The sequence below is a fragment of the Pan paniscus genome, chromosome 3, assembly GCF_029289425.2.
Source record: "Pan paniscus chromosome 3, NHGRI_mPanPan1-v2.0_pri, whole genome shotgun sequence".
Lineage (NCBI taxonomy): Eukaryota > Metazoa > Chordata > Mammalia > Primates > Hominidae > Pan > Pan paniscus.
Window position 1 is genome coordinate 86,594,704 of NC_073252.2, and position 12,554 is coordinate 86,607,257.

The 12,554-nt window shown below is 44.2% G+C and overlaps 1 protein-coding gene across 5 annotated transcripts in view; it reads left to right on the forward strand.

The window, feature by feature from the left end:
• Window positions 1–1,563: 1,563 nt before the first annotated feature.
• HERC3 (HECT and RLD domain containing E3 ubiquitin protein ligase 3) overlaps window positions 1,564–12,554 on the forward strand; it is a 135,884-nt gene continuing 124,893 nt past the window's right edge. For 3 of the 5 annotated variants that reach the window (XM_003811275.5, XM_063603570.1, XM_008963664.5), the window contains exons 1-2: window positions 1,586–1,730; window positions 4,709–4,766. The gene's annotated coding sequence lies outside the window, so the exon portion shown is untranslated. Of the gene's footprint in view, window positions 1,731–4,708; window positions 4,767–12,554 lie in introns of all 5 variants that reach the window. The other 2 variants (XM_014344698.5, XM_055111621.2) reach the window with 2 other exon arrangements.

Genomic DNA, 12,554 nt, shown 5'->3' on the forward strand with positions numbered 1-12,554 from the left:
TGTTACTCTTGTCCAGTGTTTCTTTTTTTCTTTTTCTTTTTCTTTTTTTTTTTTTTTTTGAGACAACGTTTCATTCTGTTGCCCAGGCTGGAGTAAGTACAGTGGCTTGATTTCAGCTTACTGCAACCTCCGCCTTCCAGGTTCCAGTGATTCTCCTGCCTCAGCCTCCTGAGTAGCTGGGACTACAGGCGCACACCACCCTACTCGGCTAATTTTGGTATTTTTTTTGTAGAGACAAGGTTTCACCATGTTGGCCAGGCTGGTCTCGAACTCCTGACCTCAAGTGATCCACCGGCTTCGGCCTCCCAAAGTGCCGAGATTACAGGCATGGGCCACCGCGCCTGGCCATCCCCAGTGTTTCTAAACGTGTCAAGTGTGATCCAAATTTCAAAGGTTTGTATTTTTTCTTAGATGACCTGATAACTTAGATTCTGCTTTTTTAGCTTTCTTGTCTCAGTGTACTGGACAATTTGCATTATTTCACGGAGGACTCAACACTGTCAGTCAGCCAACAACGTCTCATCCCCAGGATACACCACTCCTTGAAACTTTCTTTTCTACTTGGTCAGTCTGTTAGGTTCTCAGGACGAGCGATTGCAGACCTGAGGTGATTTGAATGTCCTTGGTAAGAATCTATCCTCAAAGGGCCTTCCTGGTTCAAATGCCAGGTTATGGAAATTCTTCCACTGGGAGAATTATTCCTTTGGATTAAAGCAGTACCGTGCCAGTGTTCTGCATTTTACATTTAAGGGGGGCAGACACATGAAGTCACCTTTCTGAGGTTTTCTGCAAAAGATTAGCTGTGGATCAGATCAGGTCTAGGGCAAGTATGAAAGCACTAGTGACCTTGGGGAGGAGGAGGAAGCTCTGGGATTCGGCGCTAGGGAAAAGTGGAAAAGGACAAACTTTTAAAAAATCCGTTACTGGGTATAGGCCACAGAGTGTCTTTCAGATTACAAGATTTTAAGATCTGGTGCTCAGACTCTTCTTGCTATGCTCCCCCCGGGTCCACCCTCCAGCCTCCCCCAGGCCCGCCTTTCTTCCGCAGCCCCGTGCCGGTCTTCGATCCCCACCTCTCCAGAAGAGCGCCGGCGGCTGCCGCGTACCTCCTTCCCCGCCTCTCCCACCGCGCAGCGCCGCGGGCCGGCGCCGCGCTTCCTACAGTCCTACGAAGGGGAGTAAAGCAGAAGACTAGCGCACTCTCCCTCAATTGTCACCCTCCAGCTTTTTCCCCAGTGCCCAAGGCTTTCGGTCACCTCTTCATAAATAATAAAAACCAGAGTCCAGAACCTGAATAGGCAACCGCTGATCGGTCCAGCTCGCTTCCCCGCCAGTGAAAAGCAATCTTATTTCAGCGTCAACGCTCTATGTCTTGCAGTCCGATCTCGACTGACACACCCGTGCCGCTGTCCCCGCGCCGGGCCCTCGAGTCCTGTCACCTCGGGCCGCCTGCGCCTGGCTCTGGGGCCTGGGCCTCTCCCCTCCTCCCGCCCGCGGACCTTGCCGCCCCGCCTCCAGCCCGTGCCACGGCGGCCGCCATTGGCGCGGGCCCCCCCCCAGAACGGCGCCCATTGGCCCGGTGCGAAGCCATTCACCCAGCGCATTCCGCCGCCCGCAGGCTTGCGGGGAAACTTCCTTATTATTGTGACGCCGAAAACGGAGAAACCCCGGGTCCGGCGAGAGGGGCTGTGACAGTCGGAGTCCCAAGCTGCGGTTCGGCTGCTGCCGAGGTGCGCAGGGCGGGGGCCGGGGTTCCAGGGAGGAGGGTACGGCGGAGCTGCAGCCGTGCTGGGCCGCGTTCCGCCTGGCACTGCAGTCAGCGCGCGGCTCCCGGAGGGGCGGCTGCGGCTCCTCCCGTGGCTCCGGCGGCGGGGGCTGCAGGCACCTCCAGAGACGACCTGGGTCTGGGGCGCGGGGAGGTTGGGGCGCGGCGCCCTTAGTACCCTGCGTACGCCTCCCTGGCGTTCTCGTGGGCTCGCCCTCCGGTCAGAGAGCCCCGCGCCGGGAAAGGCGAGACAAGCCTTCAAAATGGGAGCGCCTCCCGCCCGCGCTCGGCCGCCCTCCCGCCCTGCCGCCCGGGAGGAATTGCGACGCAGAAAGTCAAAAGGAGGATAGTCCCTATGCTCGCCCCCTGCCCCTATTTAAATTCTGGGGTTCCAGGGACCTCCGTGCAGTGAGGGGCGCGGACGCTTTCAATTGAAATGGGAGCTGGCGAGGCCCTGGCATTTTGGGGAACCTCAGCGGCCGCGAGGAGTTTGCGCCGAGGACGCGGTGCACGGCGTCCGCGATGACAGCGCCGGCAGGGCTGCGGGGCCCGGCACCACCCACTTCGCGGAGGCCGGGCCGGCTCGCCTCTCCCGGGTCCGCCTCCTGGGCGGGGCCGGGGGCGAGGGTGTGTGCGGACACGTGTGTACGGGTGTGTGTGTGTGCGCCGACACGTCGGTGCGGACCGACGCGGGGGTGTCAGGAGCTGGGACGGCCGGGGGCAGGTGAGACTTGAGTCATTTGTGAATGTGTGGAGTGGGCAAACCAGGGCAACCAGACCGAGAGGAGCATGTGTAACCTGAAACAGGTGAGCCTATGGAGACAGTACCTAATGCGACTGTGCACGGAATATGTGTATGCAGCATGAGCTCCAGGGAATAAGTATTTGAACTTTGCTGTTGGTCTGTCACTGTTTCTGGCTGCTTTCTGATTGCATTTTACATCAGCTTTCAAATGAGCCCAATTAGGAAGTACCTAATTCAGAGAAAAGCCTTCCAGGATTTTGCTTGCATTCATCACGCATAGAATGCTTTGGGAAAGACTATTCAAGAGCTCTCTTCCATTTTTATGTGTCTTCTGGCTCTTTCCACAAATAAGAAGCTATTTCTAGAACCTTTTATTTGAAGATTAGATAAGATCAAGTGAGCTGATTTTTCAACTCTAGACTTGAGAGAAATGAAAAAATAAAAAGTTTTAAATGCAGTGATCGGGTATCATGTTTTAGTCGGCAGATTACTGTGAAGCTCTCTCCTTTTGTACTTTCCTTTACCCTGGGGGAGGAGGGAGTAGCATTATAAATCAGAAAAGCAAAGTACATGGAATGCATATCCTAAAGCAAAATAATTGAATTACATATTTTACATCATGGTCGTACCGCCTTCGAGGCTAGGAACTTTCTGTAAAAAGTATAATGCAGGGAACAAGGAGGACAGGTTGGAAACCTCTTTGGCAGAACTCCTTTGGCATGAAAAACAAAATTAGCACATTAGCACTAGCATCCAGTTCTTGTTCAGTAAGTAGCTGGAGTTTACTTTTTGAAAAAGAAACAGGGATTTCAGAATGTTCCATGTTGTGTGCTTGAAGCCATTCGTTATAGCATTTCATTCTGAAGACCAAATTTAAATTTCTTAAGATTTGTATGACCAATTAAAAACTTTTTTTATACTTAATGAGAGTAGTAGTACCCCTACTGGAGACACAAGATAGTTATGCTTCAGTTTTACAAGTAAAAGTACTATTCTCCAGATCGAATGGGATTTTCTGCATAGAGAGGTAGAAATAAAGTTATGACAATATCTTTTCTTTCGAGATGGGGGGTCTCGCTCTGTTGCACAGGCTGGAGTGCACTGGTGCGATCTCGGCTCACTGCAACCTCCGCCTCCCAGGCTCAAGCGAATCCGCCACCTTAGCCTCCAAAGTAGCTGGGACCACAGGCGTGCACCACCATGCCCAGCTAATTTTTTGTAGTTTTTGGTTTCGCCAAAAGACGAAACGGGGTTTTGCCATGTTGCCCAGGCTGATCTCCAACCCCTGGGCTCAGGCTGTCCACCCGCCTGGGCCTCCTAAAGTGCTTGACAAAAATATCTTAAAATCATGGAGTACTTTTTCTTTTGAGATACTTTAGGTACCTCTCTGAGATGATCTCTTCTCATTTTGCATGATGGAGGATGTGGTAATGAAAAGGGAAAGACCGGGTGCAGTGACTGGCTGGGCGCAGTGGCTCACACCTGTAATCCCAGCACTTTGGGCGGCTTGAGACGGGTGGATCACTTGAGGTCAGGAGTTGGAGACCAGCCTGACCAACATGGTGAAACCCCTTCTCTACTAAAAATAGAAAAATTAGCTCGGCGTGGTGGCGGGCGCCTGTAATTCCAGCTACTTGGGAGGCTGAGGCAGGAGAATCGCTTGAACCTGGGAGGCAGAGGTTGCAGTGAGCCGAGATCGGCCACTGCACTCCAGCCTGGGTGAAAGAGCCAGACTCTGTCTCAAAAAAAAAAAAAAAAAAAAAAAAAAAGAAAAGGAATGAAAGGAGACAGTCTTCATAACAGTTGTGGCAAAACAAGCTGCTATGTGTCATACATGGAAAAATAAATAAAATAGACAAAATTTAATTATTTTCCAAAATTTTCTCTAACAAAAATGGGAGATTTTAAAGTAATTCCATTTTTACTACTCCCTATCAAATGTCAGGAATTTTTATAAGGTGATATCTATATCTCTAGTTCACTTTTAGAGGTGATTGATGTCTTTATAACTGGTTAGAGGTTATCTTACTGGTATTTAACCAAACTCCTGTCTTGAGATACAATGCGTGGGGAATATTCAAGATTGAGTAATTTAAAGATATTCTTATTTTCAGAGGTTAACTCCTTTTTGTTTACAGTAACATGAAGACACAACAGAGTTCCATACTAATGTTATTTATTATTTCTTTAACTTGCAGAACTGCAAGGTGTGGAATATTTCTGGCTTCTAGTCCAATGCCAAGTGTGTGACCTGTGGTGAGTTATTTAATTTTTCTGGACCTCAGTTTTTTCATCTTGTAAATGGAGTCCTTTACATGCATTATCCTGTTTAATACTCTCATCAACTCAAGCTAAGGTAGCTACCTAGAGAGGGACCTAAACAAATCTCAGTGCCTTCCTGCTGCTCTAAGAGAGTGAAGAGAACAAGGTGAGCCCAAGAAGTAGGAGACCTGGTTTCTGGTCTCTGCTTCAAGCACTTAATTCTTTTTTTTTTTTTTTTTTTTTGAGAGGGAGTCTGGCTGTCGCCCACGCTGGAGTGCAGTGGCGGGATCTTGGCTTACTGCAGGCTCCGCCCCCCGGGGTTCATGCCATTCTCCTGCCTCAGCCTCCCGAGTAGCTGGGACTACAGGCGCCCACCACCTCGCCCAGCTAATTTTTTGTATTTTTAGTAGAGACGGGGTTTCACTGTGTTAGCCAGGATGGTCTTGATCTCCTGACCTCGTGATCCGCCCGCCTCGGCCTTCCAAAGTGCTAGGATTACAGGCGTGAGCCACTGCGCCTGGCCAAGCACTTAATTCTTAGTGGACCAAAGTTACTTGGCCTCTGAAGGCCTTAGCTGCCATTAAAATGAATTTAGGAATGTAAGTCTTTTGCTTAGAGGTTAGATCAAATGGACTTTTAATAAGGTGGTAAATTTGATAATATAACTCTGTCCCCTTTAGACATTTACTCCATTTAGAAATAGTACTTGTTGGTGGCAGGGACATGTGTTTTAGTGTAAGTGAACTGGTTTTATTATTACTCAGGGTGGGGGATCTTTAACATTATCTGGAAAATAAAAGTGATTACAAGTTGAGGTGGTGGAAATTCAGGTTTTCTAAGAATGGGGGTCAGTTCACTAGGCATTTATCAAGCCTCTACTGTGCTCTTGTACTCTGCTGAGAATGGAAGGCACAAAGATGAGTAAAACCTGGTTCCTTCATGGAGAAACTCCCAGTCTGCACGTGGACAGGGTGTTAGTGGAGGAGGTAGGAGAAGCAGCCGTACTGCCTCAACAGCGCTTTGCATTTTTGTTTGTTTTGTGAAGTATTTGTAAGCATAAAATAATGCATGTCATATATGTTAAGAAACAACAATAAAAGGACAGAAGCAGAATATCAGCCATGCTATTGAAATGTCTCCCTTTGTGCTCCTTCCAGATTGTTCCCTCTATTCCTACTGCCTCCACAATCATTACCCGCTATTTTGTGTTTGTGATTTGCTTTTCTTCATAGCTTTGTTACCACTGATGATTCTTAATCTCCAAATAATATATTTGTTATAGTTGTGTTTGAATTTTGTAAAAATGCATCATACTCTGAATTCTTCTGTGACTCAACACTTTTTAAGATTTAGTTACAATGATGCTTATAGATGGAGTGTATTTTTTACTGCTGTACAGTGTTCTGTTTTATGCATGTGCCACACTGTATCTGTTTTCTTATTGATGGATATTTGTTTTTTGTTTTTTTCCTATTTCAAATAATGCTGGAATGAACATTCTTATACGTGTATCTTGGTGCATATGTTCATGAGTTTCTCACTGCATTGGACTGTAAGATAGCCACTAGTCACCTAGGGCTACTTACATTAAAATTTATTAAAATAAAATATTAACTATTTCAGTTCTTCACTTGTATTAGTCACATTTCAAGTACTCAATAGCCACATATACCTACTGGCTACCATAGTGGACAGTGCAAATATATAGCATTTCCATTATCACAGAAAGTTCCAAGTTTCCAGATTTTACTCATCTTTGTATCTCCATTTATTAGTATAGTACAGGAGCACCATAGATGCTTAATAAGTTGGATAATGCTGGTCATATGCCCAGCAGTGAAATTACTGTGTGGGGAGGTATCCACATCTTCATCTTCACTGGAGAATGCCAACTTGTTTTGCCGAGTGCTTATGCCAGTTTATATTCCCACCAGCTGTCTGTGAGGGCCCTGGCTGTTGTATATCCTTGACTTGGTATTGTTAGACTTTTCAATTCTTGCCAGTCTCGTTGGTGTCTTTTGAAGGCAGTCCACAGCTTAAGCAGACTGCAGAGAAGTCATTCTTCCAGCTTCACAAAGCCTAGCACCAGGTAGTGAAGAAGGCACCACCTTAGAGGGGATGATCCGGGGAAGGGTAGGAGTGTTTCCTGTGTTGGCTGAGGGGGTCAGAGGACCAAAGTCCAGCTAAAGTGGAGGAGAGAGAAAACAGCAAGGAGCGGATTCACGTTGTTGAAAACTTCTCTTTGCCTTCTATGACATTTCTGTCTTTGGTAGGAACATTTTTGATAATAAGGCAAGTCATTAAAATGAATCTTCTTTGTTACCAGAGTTAATTCTGCATTTTAGTTTTGGCCCTACATTTATTTAAAGCCTGAATTTGGGGAGTATCTGCAAAGCACTGAAGGTTTTGGACATTGTCTTTTCCTGCTGTTGAAAGAGACCCTCTTCATATATACAACATTCAGGTAATTGCTTCTAAGCTTACTTGAAAGGAAGCTTATTCCTATTTTAAATGAGATTAGAAGTCCTGCCTGAGTGTTATTTTGGTCTCAGTGCCTTTCAAACAAAGGGATAAGAATGAGTTGTTAGGCTGCTGTGTGCATAGTCGCATAGTCTTATCATAAGACAAAGTTTAGGAATTGAAGGTTGTCTTTTAGCATTCAACTCACTAGAGCTAGTAAAAAGAGATTTATCTCCCCACCGCCCTCCACCCATGCCCTCTCCAGAATTTAAAAGCAAATGCACACAAAAAAACTTCCTCCTATCAACCTCAAATCCCTTTCATGAAAGTTATGGCAGATGGTTGTGATGCTGCTTTGCTGTAGTGCAGATTTGGCAGAATGCAGCTAGTGCTAATTGCAGTGAGGAAGACAGGAGTCACAATCCCATCCTCTTTTGGGAATTGTCCTGTCTGCTGAAATCTCAAAGAAGAGCACTAGGAGTAGGAGTAACATTGACTAAAGCAGCTGACATTTACTGGTCACTTACTACTACATGCCAGGCACCATGCTAAGCCCTTTTTACATGCATTTTCTCATTAATCCTCACAACACTCTAGCACCTTCTCCTGATTTTGGAGCTTAAGGTGGGTAAACATCTTTCCTCAGGTTTCACAGCTAACGTGGTTAATGTAGGGCTTGGATTTTAGTTCCTTTGACCCTTAAGCTCTGCTAAGATTATCTTGAATCTCTTACCAAGAATAGATGAGAAGGACTCAGGAAAGTGCCAGGTTGACATTGAGAGAAAGTTGTACTTCAAAAGTAGTCCTTCCTTTTGTTTTGTCATGGGGAAATAAGAGGCAGGAAATGCAGCCAAGTGGGGCTGGTGTAGGTGCTGAGGGAAGTGTAGTCCTATATTTTGCAGCGAATTTCATAATTGTGTATTTTGAAGGAAAATAAAAGATTCTGCTCTTCTAGGAGCAAGCAAGAGAGTGAATGAGGAAAAATGGGTGTAAGGACCTTGGAGATCAAAATGCCCAGCGATGCAGACCGTTGCTGAAACTAGACCTTTAAAGTCATGGACATCAGCAGCTACAAGATTTAGGGGTCCAACTGGAGTGTACTTTGAAGTGAAAGCTGTGCTAATGGCTGGCTTCTCTCCAATGTGTTGAACTTCTCTCCTGAAAGCTAGATGATTTTAGTTGCTTTCTTCTTTAGTTCCGGCAGAGCATTGTGATGACCTAGGCCGTATTTATAGTTAGGATTGATAGTTTATTCACAGATAACACATCTTTTTTGTGGTTGCTATTTAATTCTCTTGGTGGGCAGTTTTTATTTGACCAATTGAAGATTCCATTACTGTAACTCAGTTGGGAAGAATTTTTGAAGTTTTCTTGAACAATAGTCCTTTTTATTATCTTTTTTCATAAATTGTTTTTACTAGTCAGTCAGGGATGAGGCCATACTTCAGGCTGTTTACACAGGATTGTGCTTGGCCAAAGCACCCAGAACTCAGATGACTCTCAAGGACTGACTCATGCCAGATAAACTACAAAAAGCTGATAGACCCAGGACGCCAAATTAATAATGAGAATTAGAAATCCTAATAAGACTGAGATGCTTTGGTTACCTGGTCACAGTATTCTATCCCTGTAGTAGAATCTGCCCTAGAAACCAAGTTATTTAAGGTTGCTTGCTAAGCAAGGCAATTGGTTGGGTGAATTTAATGACAACTGTTATGGAATCTGATCCACCCATCCACTTTTAGGAAAGAATTACTTAGCGGATCAGATAGCCAGGTTGACTGATCAGGGTCCCTGTTTTCTCTGGAGAGTGGTGCAGACACATTGGGAAGTCTGGCCTTTTGGTTATCTACTTTCTAAGCTCCTTACTATACAGCACAGCATAGTGTCTCTTTCTTTTCCTTTACTTCATCTTTTTTTTGTTAGTTTCACTTTCTTCATCTGTAAATTAGAGATAATGGCAGTATCTGTCTCATAGAAGATGAAATGAGCCAACATCTGTGAAGCACATAGAAAAGTACCAGACTCAGAGTAAGCTCAAATCAGGTCTTATCTGCTGTTATTATTAATAATGTCATTATTAATATTATCAGTCAGGAGTTTCTTTCTATTGCAAGTGAAAGAAACCTGATTCAAACAAGCATAAATAAATAAGCTTAAGTAAGCAAAGAAGGGACTTGTTATACTCTGTATATAGTTAGGTTCTGTAAAGTCATGGTGAATACCATATTAGTGAATACAGAGCCATTGTTTCTGAGGAAATACAGGATTAGGTTCTTGTAGGCTCTGGTCAAGAGATTTTTATCAGCCAGCTGACGCATAACCTTTTTTTATGTGTGTTTCTGTCTAGACAGCCTATTTAATATATATTTCTTACTAATATACACAATATTTCTTGGTAATAAAACACTAGTTGAGAAGGGTTTAACATTTTCTTGACCCTGTGTAATGTGACAGTGTTTTTGGCTTTCAGCCTCACATCAGTGCTATCCACTGTGATTTTTATTTTTTATGGGTTGTCATCTCATGAATCCACAGATTTAATTGCTTTTCCATTGTATCTATAGCTTCATTATGTACTCTGGATATTACTTTAGCTCTCTCCAGGGGAGGCCTCACATACAGATCAGCAGATTTCCTGTTCCATATTTTGGATGTACCCGCTTGTTGATTCATTAACATTGAACTCACAGCCAACACTATAACTCATGCATGAAAGAAACTTACCTAATACACATTTTTTTCTCTGTAAGGCACATCACAACCTTCTTGCACCTAAGAACACTAGAAGGTAGGAGAGATAAGACAAATTTATGAAATACTAAAAATGAAAAAATCCATTAATGTGGATAATAGCAATTGAGCAAGTTGGGAAAAATAAATTATTTCTAGATTATGTGAGCTTGCTGGTCTATTTAAATGTGTATCATTAGGCCACCAACCACCACCACCACTACCCTGCCAGTTTTTCATTTTATTTCTGCTTCCCTCTCCACAATATTTGTAGTTAATTCAAAGAATAACATTTAATCTTAATACTTTTTTAGTGTAGAATCTAGACAAGGAATAAAAATCTTGGGAAGAAGCAGAACTTTCTGTGTAAGACAGCAAATTGAGATTCAGTTTTATATTTTATTTTGGGCCTTTTCATGCCTTTCCTGAAAGCCTCAAGAGTTCAAAGCATACCTCAGGATTACAATAAGGCAGTTTTAAAATTGTTATATACCAATTAAGGCCATTGAGTTAAGTCCAAAGTACTGTAATTGTTGTCAAGAGAGGTTGAAAGTATGAGCTTCCTCTGTGTTGTAATCTTTAATTTGTAGCCATTTGGGCATGCTTTTACCTTGGGAGAAAAGAGTTTGTCATTTTAAAAGCTGACTTTGCATAGAATAGCCAATTAGCTGTCTCCTTCATATGTTGACAGTTCTGTCCTGTAGATTGGCTGATATATTCAGCTTTGATGTGTTCTCCTAGTATTATAATTCAAAGTAAGTCTTCACTAGTTCTGTTAGAATCCATCCTCTTTTCATTAGGATGAAATGAATGTACCAATGAAAAGACCTTTGAAGTCTGCAATCTTGTCTTGAAATCCTGATATTTTGACCTGTAGGACCTAGAACAGTGATTCTTAATATGGAGAGACTAGCATGTTTAAGAAGTATGATTAGAAAAGGATATTCAGAATTATAATTAAAATGTATATTTGGAAACCGGCTGGGCTCCGTGGCTCACACCTGTGATCCAAGCACTTTGGGAGGCCAAGGCGGGCTAATTACTTGAGGTCAGGAGTTCAAGACCAGCCTGCCCAACATGGCGAAACCCTGTCTCTACTAAAATACCAAAAAAATAGTGGGGTGTGGTGGCACACGCCTGTAATCCCAGCTACTTCAGAGACTGAGGCAGGAGAATTACTTGAACCTGTGAGGCGTAGGTTGCAGTGAGCTGAGATTGCGCCACTGCACTCCAGCCTGGGAGACAGAGCGAGACTTGGTCTCCAAAAAAAAAAAAAAAAAAAAAAAAAAAGTATGTTTGGAAACTGAAATGTAATCTGAATGTCCTTAAGACCAATCTTCTGCATTGCTTGTTTGTTTTTAAGATGGGTCTCGCTCTATTGCCCAGGCTGGAGTGCAGCAGTGCGATCACAGCTCACTGAAACCTTGACCTCCTAGGCTCAAACGATCCTCTCACCCCAGCACCCCAAGTAGCTGGGACTACAGGTGTGTCCTACCACACTTGGCTGATTTTATTTATTTTTTTGTGGAGATAAGGTCTCACTGTGTTGCCCAGTCTGGTCTCAAACTCCTGGGCTTAAGCTGTCCTCTCACCTTGGCCTCCCAAAGTGTTAGGATCACAGGCGTGAGCCACTGTGCCTGGTCACTGTTTTCTTTAATATCCAGATAAAGTGATTCAAGCCCAAGGCGATGCTGATTAGAGATTTAGTGTCTTTCTCAAATTTCTAAGAATTTCCAAGGGGAAGAAGAATGTTTAGGTTCTCTTATCATGCCTCATCCAAAACTCTTGCTCAGTTGTCAGTCTTCAGGAGAGGCTCTGAGGGCTTATTTTCAAGGTTCTTTTTATTCATGTTTGGCAAAATACAGTTATTGTAAGGGTGTTGTGTCTTAACTTTGATAGAAGGTTTGGGATTCTCAAAAGTAGTTACAGAACAGGCAACAAGTTCAAACTGAGTGTTAGACACCACTGTTCTCAAAATTCATCTGCTGTTCTCTGCCACGGAGAATCTACTGTTTACTGGCCAGGTTCCAAACTTGCAGCCATATTACAGGCTTCAATCGCTTTCTCTTTTTTTTTTTTTTTTTTGAGGTGGAGTTTTGCTCTTGTTGCCCAGGCTGGAGTGCAGTGGCGCCATCTTGGCTCCCTGCAACCTCTGCCTCCTGGGTTCAAGTGATTCTTGTGCCTCAGCCTCCCGAGTAGCTGGGATTATGGGCACCCGCCACCACGCCCCACTAATTTTTGTATTTTTAGTAGAGATGGGGTTTCACCATGTTGGTCAGGCTGGTCTCGAACTCCTTCCTCAGGTGATCCGTCTGCCTCAGCCTCCCAAAGTGCTGGGATTACAGGTGTGAGCCACCATGCCCGGCCAATCGCTCTCTCTTAATTTGGTATCTTAAATAGGAGGATCTACTGTTTTATAAGGCATGCTTGGGATTTCCCCCGTCTCCTTTCGTCTCTAAATCTTGGACCTTTCTTTCAAAACCAGAGAGGTGCATGGGGTATTTTCCTTGACAGAAGATCCACCCACTTAAGATTTCCAACTTTATCAATAGTCAGAACTTTTGAAGTTATAATATTTCATTTCTGATC